This window comes from Pristiophorus japonicus, chromosome 5 (assembly GCF_044704955.1).
Source record: "Pristiophorus japonicus isolate sPriJap1 chromosome 5, sPriJap1.hap1, whole genome shotgun sequence".
NCBI classification, from domain to species: domain Eukaryota; kingdom Metazoa; phylum Chordata; class Chondrichthyes; family Pristiophoridae; genus Pristiophorus; species Pristiophorus japonicus.
Window position 1 is genome coordinate 39,550,610 of NC_091981.1, and position 11,132 is coordinate 39,561,741.

Here is an 11,132-nt window from a genome sequence, read left to right on the forward strand (position 1 = left end):
CAGGTAAGTTTTAAACTGTTCTTTATGGTGCCAGGAGGAGCAAGAGTGCTCTTCCAGGCCCCACACAGATAGTGTAGGCCTCCACTTGTCGGGACTCAGCACTCCCTCCCCCCCACCCCCCCCCCCCCGCCCCCCGCAAACCGCTGGTCGCCCCTGTACCCCTGTCTCACCCTGTTTTGCCATCCGTGAGTTAAAATTCCCACCCAGGTGTCTTAAATTTGAAAGTGTTCACAGCACTAACATCCCTTAACTTGATGAGCACAAGAATTCACGAAAAGCACAATGTTCTCTTTATATTCTTCTACTGATATAATCTCGATTGAATCTCAGTTATGTTCTTTGCTATCTGTTTAACTCATGACATAGTCCCATTGAACAGTTTGTACGAAAAAATAGGAGCAAATTATTTTAGCAATTACATTTGACGTTCTACCAGGACTCTCTACATTTGAACACTCAATACCCAGGCGGGATCTATTAAGCATCAAAGCTTTATAACATATTCTTAGCTGAGTTGGCAGTACTCTGCAAACCATATTTCTGGCATATTATGAACAACCCACCCATGAAATAATGTGAAGATACTGAGCTAATGTGCCAGAGATCTTTGCCAAAATAAGTTGAACATTAAACAATTAATCACTTTCACTATTTACTCATAGTTTTACCCAATTCACCAAATAACACCAGGATTCTTAAAGTACAAATATCTTACCATCACAAATTTCAAATCTAGGTACTAAGCCGTGTAACTAAGGTACTAAGTCAGATTACAGATATAAATATCCAAGATGTAAATCTTTTTGTGATTAACATATATTCTTACAATTTCAAAGTATAAAGTTCACCAGTTTGAACAGTTAATGAACTAATTAGTTATAATAAGAAGGAATTTGACACTGTAACCCAGAACATTGGAATATCAAAATCAATGCAGCAGCCTTGCAGGGGCGGGAAGAACAGAACACAGGTTCAATACTTGCCCTTGTACTGCTGTGAAAAAGGATCAATCAGAGGAGGCCACCATTGGAGAAGAAAACAGCTGGAGAGTAAGTTCTCAGTAAGCCACTGTCTCAGGACTAGTTTAGAATGGTATTATGTGGTTTGGCAACAGGTACCCACATAGCCACATTCTTTACTCTAGGTGCTGTGTGTCCTAGGGAGACCCAAGGAAACATAGTGAGGTCATAACTTCACAAAAATAGAAAATATTTATAAACTTTTGCAGCTTTTGTGATGTAATTTTCAGGAAAGCTCAGTTCCAACAATCAAAATTCCAGTGTTGGTAGAAGGGAATGGAAAAGTTTCAGCTACAGTAATCTCTATACTGGCTGCAGTATGACTTTTTACAATTTGATTTTCCATTGCTTACCCCAGTGGTTAATAAGGTTAAGATCAAAATGATTTATTTGAAGCAACAGAGGCAATTATCAATATAAGTTACTGCATTACTGACTGCATCACTGAATTCCCCTTCAACAAACACAACACTATAAATACAATGAGGGACGTTTTCAACGTTGTTGCCAGGTCACCGCTCAGTGACTAAATTGAAAATTGGCCCTTTAAAATAAAATAGCAAGCAGTAGTCACTGACTGCATTTCAAAAGTACTTCATTAGTTGTGAAGTGCTTTGAACATCCTGAGGATTTGAAAGGAGCTATATAACTAAGCAAAGGATGTAACTAGTAGAGTGGACAGGGGAGAACCAGTGGATGTGGTGTATTTGGACTTTCAAAAGGCTTTTGACAAGGTCCCACACAAGAGATTAGTGTGTAAAATTAAGGCACATGGGATTGGGGGTAATGTTTTGACGTGGATAGAGAATTGGTTGGCAGACAGGAAGCAAAGAGTGGGAATAAACGGGTCCTTTTCAGAATGGCAGGCAGTGACTAGTGGGGTACCACAAGGTTCAGTGCTGGGACCCCAGCTGTTTACAATATATATTAATGATTTAAACGAAGAAATTGAATGTAGTTTCTCCAAGTTTACAGATGACACTAAGCTGGGTGGCAGTGTGAGCTGTGAGGAAGATGCTAAGAGGCTGCAGGGTGACTTGGACAGGTTAGGGTGAGTGGGCAAATGCATGGTAAATGCAGTATAATGTGGATAAGTGTGAGGTTATCCATTTTGGTGGCAAAAACAGGAAGGCAGATTATTATCTGAATGATGACAGATTAGTAAAAGGGGAGGTGCAATGAGATCTGGGTGTCATGGTACATCAGTCATTGAAAGTAGGCATGCAGGTACAGCAGGCAGTAAAGAAAGCAAATGGCATGTTGGTGTAAGGGGTTCTCAGAGAGTGGTTGTTCTGCTTTGGGTGTCTCTCTCTGGGCTTCTGCCCTCACAGCTTATGCCTGGCCTGTGAGGTACCCTGAGTGCTACAAGAGCACCCCTGGAGAGACTGTGTCCACAGCTTATGAAGGGAGTTTTGAGACTCGTGCGTCCCCACAGCTTATGCCTAGCCTGTGAGGCACCTGTGAGTGTCAAACACTCCTAACCCCTTCTTCCCTAGCCTGTGACACACAGTTGAGCATTTTTGAGGCGCTCCTAGCTTCCCTTACACTGTTCTGACATAAGACTCATGATCAGGAGATGTAATGCAATAGAACTGAGACAAGGTGATTCCAAGAGGAACTTAGGCTTCCAATTTATTTGACAAGGTGTATCTCAACAAACAGCAAAACACCAACAAAACAATCCCCCTAAATCCCCCTAAACGGACACAACGAAAATCTTTACACAAGTTTAGCAGTACAATGCCCAACCTCCCACCTTTCCTGGCCTAACTGAGTTGGGAGTTCCGGGGACCAGAGGTTATACTCACTACTATGCCTTCTGCAAGTCTGTGGTTTGTTTCTTCTATCTTCGGTGTCTTCGGACAGTGGTTTTCCTTCAGTGTCGAGAGGCTTGCTGGCTGTTGGATCACGAGAGCAGGGAACCACAGACACTACGTCAGAAACCCCTTTTTATAGCCAGATTATCCAGTCCGCCTCTCCTGCTGAAATTGGTGGGCTTTGTGATTTTGAAAAATGTAGCAGTTTTAGATTATTGCGGGTTTTTTCCACTGATGTTAACCTACTCAAGGTTTGAGTGGGTGTTGATTGCGTTGGCCTCCTGTAGCCATTGTGTAGGCCCTTGGTTTGTTTTGGGTTCCCTAGTTTTCTGAAGGTCTGCATAATTTCCTTCCATAGTGTAAACATGGGGAAGACAATAGCCCGATAATGGCTGTGAGTCAGTCCCACAGTTTTCGAGCAAGTGCTCTCCCATTGGCTTGAAAGCCCCATGCTTCGGGCTGACTCTGTCCCACCATTGGCCCTCCAGTGTCCTCCCCCGTCCAATCACTGCTCTGCCAAAGCCAAACCGTCTCGGTTTCAATTCACAGCACAGACCGATCCCACAGCCCTTTTCCTTCTGGGTAAAATGAGGGGGTTTTCGTCCTCCCCTACATAATCCCCCATCTGACACAGTCAGACACCACTCGAGTGTGTCAAAGTTCAGGGTGGTGAGAAAGCCCTAGGTCTCCCAAATTGCCCAACTTTCCCCAGTTTAACTCAAAACTGATCCCGTCGATATATATCGTAATTCCGTTTAACGCGGTACAAAACACAGAATCCAACAGGTTACAATATATGACAGCAATATACATATATGTACTTAAGGTTACAGCAGTAATTGTACATTGAATCTTATTTCAGTCTTAACCGTAAAACAAAGAAATCTGCCTTGCAAACTCCCCAGGGGCCATGTATGAAAACGCAGTCATCCCTGGGAATAACAAAACCGCCTAAGTGTCACGGTCAAGCTTTGTTTATACGCCTTGAATGTTTAGCAACGGCTCTCCTGTCTGTGTAGTAGCCTGAGGAACAGCTTTCCTTTTCTTTTTCTCCTGAGCTTACAGCTTGTAACTAGCAGATAAACTACAATCAGGAGTTGGCCGATTACTAAGGCATGCGATCCCACCCGGATCCACGCAGGTATGTCTGCCCGTATTCAAGAATCCCACCATGCTGGGGGTTTAATCTGGGCAATCTCCCCTGCTAGACTTTCCATTTTTTGCTCCATGGTGTAAAAATGTTTTTGAGACAAATCCACTGCCTGGAGGAGGGCTGTAAGTTTCTCAGGTAGTGGGCAATGGGATAGCCAAAATGGGAGACATATTGTTGTAGGTGGCTGAGGTTGTTTTGGACCGTGCGGTGAATCGTGGAAGGTTCAGGGATGGGTGTAATTCTGGTGTGTGCCACTTGAACCTCTGCCCTGGGTTTAAAGCAAAAGCTGCTGTACGGTATTGGACACCACCTTCCCGGTCCGTGTTCATACAAATTGTGGCCACTTGTGGTGACACAATATGTCCCACCACCTACATATGCTACCTGTGGAGGCATGTGGTTAGGGGCCATTACCTCCATTGTGCAATTGATAGGCTCTGCCCCAGCAGTGCTGAACCCGCATTGTGGCCTTGCAAAAGCGTTCCAAGTGCTGGGGGCACAGGATCACCTGTGCTCCCCTGCTCCGACAACCCGAGAGGTCTGTACCTGTCACAGTGTGCTCCCACATTGTGACATAAGGTGGGACCTCTTGGAATCGAACATGCACCCCTCCACAAATGACTCCCACATTCACCACTCGGTACAGGGGTGCTGGTCATGGGGATGCCCCCATCACGGGCATCCTGACCACCACACCCATGATGGTATGGTTTAACTTTCCACAGTCCACCGGTACCGGGTAGGCTTCCGATGCTACACGAAGTTGGCAAGGACTCAAAACATTATCATAAGGGTGCAGTGCTGCTAAGTGCTGGTTGCTGATCCAGGAGGGGACCTGTCCCTGTCTCAGATCCTCGAGGTTACTCCGTTCCTCTCCCAGCAACCAGGCCCCATAGAGCACGCACACCTCATTTTGGGCGGCTTGATCGGAGGCGTTTCTATCCTCCTGAATCAAAGCGTTTACAGCCCTGGCCTGTGCCTCCAATTGAGAGATAATCTCCTTTTAGGTGTCATTGCCACCTCTTCATGGAGCGCGGATCCCACTACGGTATTCTCTTCCCCCAGGATTTTGCGCAGCTGATTCTTTAACCCATTTATCTGGAGGGCCAGCTGCATGTTATCCAAACTGTTTATGGCGGACGCCCCGGTGTTAAACCCTGTGAAAATGTCATTTAAAGTGTCACGCCTCTGCCTGCCCGGTTCGGCCCTATCCCACTGTTTATACAAGTCTGTCACTCTCACTCTGGAAGTGGCCACAGTGATCTCCGGGCAGGGGATGGAGGCCTCTCCGTAGGTAAAGTCCTTATAGTTGGAGTACTTGGTGGAGTTCGATCCCAACCACCCAGGCCATCTCCCCTCGTGGGAGTAGGTGACCCGGCCATCCACCGCCGGAGTCCCTTCTCCTGTGGTCACTGTCGGAACTCTGCCCCCGGAGCATCCGAAAACCAGGGAGTCCTCGGTGTCCCCTCGGTGGCCAGTGCAGATCCTTAGCGATACCAGCATCACTAATGTTCAGTAGGGAGGTGTTGACATCTAAAAGGCAAGAAGAACATGGCCTTACCTTGAGAGACCTCTCCAGGCTCGGCCCACTTAACATGTTCCGAACATAAAATGCTGAACCCAACCGTCACTGCCTTACCTAAACACATATGCACACAACACAAAGTAACAAAACAGGAAGGGAAAATATATACATCGCCACCCGTCCCCGGGTGGCCAGGCTACATCCTGTCACTGTACAGGCGTCATCGACCACTCGGCTGACCGTACCCTGGGGACCAGGATGCCCTCCGCTGAGGGGCTCGTATAGTCCCCCTTAATGGGTCTGGTGCTGCCCTCCAAGGCCCTCCCGAGCCCCGGATAATCAGTGGGAGACCCTTGCTAGCGCAACAGAGCACCCTCCTTGTTGTCTTTCGCCTTCTCGGTCTGGGGCGGGGAGCTAAATAAACAGGGGACCACTGCGCCCTGGGCTGTGGCACTCTGTTACTCCTCCTTACTGTCGGTGCAGAGTCCCACGTTATGGGCTGCAATGCTATCTCCTCCACCTCTTGGGCTAGCCCCAGCTGATCCACCATGGGAGGTTCAGCTTCCCCTTGGACCTTGCTAATGGTAGAGCCTTTCTCCCTACTTCTGTTAGTGGGCTGGGAACCTATACCCAGTGGTGGGATAGCCTTACTGGAGCAGTGAACCATCCCCGGCTGTAGAGCTTCGGGGCCCGCTGCCTCCTCTGGAGCCTCCAAATCCACCGGGGCCTGTTCTTCCCCCAGTGCCTGATTCCCTTCCCTTGCTCATCCCCTCTGTTTTTTTACCTCTTTTGGGGTCAAACAATTTACACTGATTAATGTGATACCACTTCACCCGGCGAGGCAATTGAAATGCATAGACCATAGGGCTAGCCTTGTCATCTATGCTGTATGGTCCCATATACAGTGGTTCAAATACCCTGACCCGGGCAAAGCTTCTCACCATCACCTGGTTGCCCACCTCCCAATCATGGTGACTGCGGGGTTCCAGCAGCAGCCGATTGGCACGGTGCTGTTTACCCATGTTGTTGGCTGCCTGCCAGTGAATCTGTTGAAGCTGTTCAAACAGATTCCTGATGAAGCGGTCCTGGTTCACCTCTCGAAGCTGCCCTTCGGTGAGAACCGGCGCCAACACATGCACTGGGGTTCTCATGATCCGGCCAGTCATCAGCTCATGGGGTGAGTACCCTGTGCTCTTTGACTGACTGGCCCGGATTCCCATGAGGACCAACGGTAAGACCTCCACCCACTTGTTCGGTGAGTCTCCCGTCTCCTTGCACAGCCTTTCCTTTAGGGTCCGGTTCAGGCGTTCTATGGGACCTGAGGACTGAGGGTTGTAGGCGACATGCTATTTGGCTCTTATCCCCAGCACCTTTAGCGTGGCCTGCATCACCTGGCCGGTGAAGTGGCTTCCCCGGTCGGACTCCATGATTTTAGGTAGACCCCACCGAGAGAACACCTCCCTCACCAGGACTTTTGCAGTCCCCACCGTGGTAGCTGTTCGGCAAGGGAAGGCTTCCACCCACTTGGAAAACACATCCACCAGGACGAGGCAGTATTTATAACCTCCCTGGGCGGCCGGTAGGGGTCCATTGTAGTCGATCTGGATCGACTGCCATGGTCCCTCTACCTGCCTGACGTGTCCCATAGACACCTTCCTTTTCTGAGGGTCTGGATTGTTTGCAGCGCAAACCAGACAGCCCGTACAGAAATTGCGGACATCTTCCCGGAGGCCTGGCCAAACCGTCTCGGTTTCAATTCACAGCACAGACTGATCCCACAGCCCTTTTCCTTCTGGGTAAAATGAGAGGGTTTTCGTCCTCCCCTACATTGGCCTTCATAGCGAGAGGATTTGAGTATAGGAGCAGGGAGGTCTTGCTGCAGTTGTACTGGGCTTTGGTGAGACCACACCTTGAGTATTGTGTGCAGATTTGGTCTCCTAATCTGAGAAAGGACATTCTTGCTCTCGAGGGAGTGCAGCGAAGGTTCACCAGACTGATTCCCGGGATGGCAGGACTGACATATGAAGAAAGACTGGATCGACTAGGCTTATATTCACTAGAATTTAGAAGAATGAGAGGGGATCTCATAGAAGCGTATAAAATTCTGACGGGATTGGACAGGTTAGATGCAGGAAGAATGTTCTCGATGTTGGGGAAGTCCAGAATCAGGGGTCACAGTTTAAGGATAAGGGGTAAGCCATTTACGACTGAGATGAGGAGAAACTTTTTCACCCAGAGTATTGTGAACCTGTGGAATTCTCTACCACAGAAAGTTGTTGAGTCCAGTTCATTGGATATATTCAAAAGGGAGTTAGATGTAGTCCTTACGGCTAAAGGGATCAGGGGGTATGGAGAGAAGGTAGGAGTGGGGTATTGAAGTTGCATGATCAGCCATGATCATATTGAATGGTGGTGCAGGCTCGAAGGGCCGAATGGCCTACTCCTGCACCTATTTTCTATGTTTCTATAACTGCAAGTCTTCCTTCCTCCCAAAAAAGGACAATAGGGCCACATGATAGCACCGATGTGATTTGTTTATTTTCTTATATGACCGTTAAGAGTACCAAATTTATACCAGCTATTAGGTTAAGTATGTAACATGAAAGTTGTATTGGTTCACAATACCAAATTTAATCCCTGGTGGTGGACAAATGCAGAATTGAAAATCACTTCACATGAAGGCACAAGAAGTATTAATATATCCCAACCTTTATAAAGTAAAAATGTACATTATAAGATAATGGTGGGAAAATCTGTGTGCGCCAACAGAATTGCAGGTGTCATCGGCAACTCGAGTCAACGGCCGTTGAAAATGGCCACAGTGCCATTGAAAAATTTGGGCTGGGGTTGGTGATGTGGAATGCAGCACTAACTTACCATGCAACGCCCTCCTGGTGGCGTTAATGAAGGCCTCCGAACCAAAGTTCCCATCCACAGTTGGCGTTGCAGCTTCTTACAGCCTCTGGGAGTGAGACTGTGGAGTTTGCAAGGCATTGTGGGCAATTAAAGGGACTATGAATTAAAGGGGCAATGCATTCACAAGTAATAAAAATTGCAATGCAGTGAAATAATGCAGCTTTCAGCCCTTATTGCATTTCAATAAAAAATTTACCATTAAAAAAAATGCTCAAATGAGAGTCTTAAGCACTTACAGCTGAATTACCTTCAGAACCTCAAAATATGGGGAAAGTGCTTCAGCACTAGTGCAAGTGGCTCAGCAAGGCAGGGAAGGGGCACCCAGGGTCTCGCACGCAGCAGTCCAGCTTTGTGCAGGGGGTCAATACTACAAGAGAGGTCCTTTACCCATAGACGTCAGGAGGCCCTCCAAAATGAATAATGTGGGACCACCAAGGCCATCACTACCAGCAGTATCACCCCTACCACCTGGCTCCAATACCCAAAGAAGATTTGTGACCTCAGACCAGTGGTCAAGGTCAGTGAATGCATCTTCAAAAGCCGTCACCTACCAACTGCATCACTAGTTTCACACGCTGCTCAATGCACAATGCCCCCCGCCCCACGCAATCACTCACCTACCAACAATCTGTAGCAATCATGAGGCACATCTCCCATTCCTAGCCTGGCCTCACCCCCTTGGAGTAGACAGTGCTGGCCATTCTTGGCAGGGGCAAGGTTGTGCCTAGAATACTGGCAGGGCTGAAAGGATACAAGATGCTGGTATCCTCACAAGTTATCCTCTTTCTTGCGTACACCTCTTGTTTTCCTACCCATCCCTCACCACAACTGCACACTTGTGCATTCCTCATTGCACACACCCAAAAAATGCAGCCTGGTCACCCAATGGGTGAACAAGAAGAGGGAGAGGAGGGTAAAGAACAAGAAGAAGGTTGATTTGACAATCCCAGCCACCAGTTCCTCGAGGTCAACCAGTAAAGCTATTTGCAGTGGCCCCCATTGAAAGTCAGCAGCCTTCCACCAGCCATGCTGCAGCCACTGGGATAGCACTCCATGACATCAGTAAGATAGGCAAAGGTATACACAAAACTGTCACTAAGAGAATGCATAAAGGTGATGTCATATTAGATGGATGAGTGTATAAAGTTGTATTGGATAGTTTGCTTTGTGTGGCATTTATTTCAGCATTATGGCCAAGAGGACATTGTGATGGTCAGTAACAGATGGATGGTAAGGTATGGGACTAATGTTGAAAGGGGAATTGAGGTTATGGCGGATTTCCCAGCCACAAAGGGGCTGTCTGGGATGCATCCTTCCGTCTGCTTCCTCCTTTATTTTTTATTCATTCCAGGATGTGGGCGTCGCTGGCAAGGCCAGCATTTATTGGCCATCCTTAATTGTCCTTGATAAGGTGGTGATGAGCAGCCTTCTTGAACCTCTACAGTCCATGTGGTAAAGGTACTCCCTCAGTGCTGTTAGGGAGAGAGATCCAGGATTTTGACACAGCGACGATGAAGGAACGGTGATATATTTCCAAGTCAGGATGGTGTGTAACTTGGAGGGGAACTTGCAGGTGATGGTGTTCCCATGTGTCTGCTGCCCTTGTCATTCTAGATGGTAGAGGTTGCGGGTTTGGGAGGTGCTGCTGAAGAAGCCTTGGCGAATTGCTGCAGTGCATCTTGTAGGTGGTACACACTGGGGTGCCAATCAAGCCAACTGCTTTGTCCTGGATGGTGTCGAGCTTCTTGAGTGTTGTTGGAGCTGCACTCATCCAGACAAGTGGAGAGTATTCCCTCACACTCCTGACTTGTGCCTTGTAGATGGTGGAAAGGCTGTGGGGAGTCAGGAGGTGAGATACTCACCGCAGAATACCCAGACTCTGACCCGCTCTTTTTGCCACAATATTTATGTGGCTGGTCCAATCAGGTTTCTGGTCAACGCCGACTTCAAGGATGTTGATAGTGGGGGATTTGGTGATGGTAATGCCGTTGAATGTCAAGGAGACCTGGTTAGACTCTCGCTTGTTGAAGATAGACATGCCTGGCCCTTGTGTGGGGCGAATTTTACTTACCACTTATCAGCCCAAGTCTGAATGTCATCCAGGTCTTGTTGCAAGTTTAATTTTCTAAGGAGTTGCAAATGGAAGTGAACACTGTGCAATCTTCAGCGAACATCCTCACTTCTGACCTTATGATGGAGGGTAGGTCATTAATGAAGCAGGTGAAGATGGTTGGGCCTCGGTCTCTGGCCTGAGGAACTCCTGCAGCGATGTCCGGGGTTGGAATGATTGACCTCCAACAACCAACACCATCTTCCTTTGTGCTAGGTATGACTCCAGCCAGTGGAGAGTTTTCCCCCTGATTTCCATTGATTTCAATATTACTTGGGCTCCTTGATGCAACACTCGGTCAAATCCTGCCTTGATGTCAAGGGCAGTCACTCTCACCTCACCTCTGGAATTTAGCTCTTTTGTCCATGTTTTACCAAGACTGTAATGAGGTCTAGAGCAGAGTGGTCCGGGCAGAACCCAAACTGAGCATCGGTGAGCAGGTTATTGGTGAGTAAGTGCCACTTATTGGCACTGTCGATGACACCTTAAATCACTTTTCTGATGATTGAGAGTAGACTGATTGGGTGATAACTGGCTGGATTGGATTTATCCTGCTTTTTGTGGACAGGACATACCTGGGCAGTTTTCCACA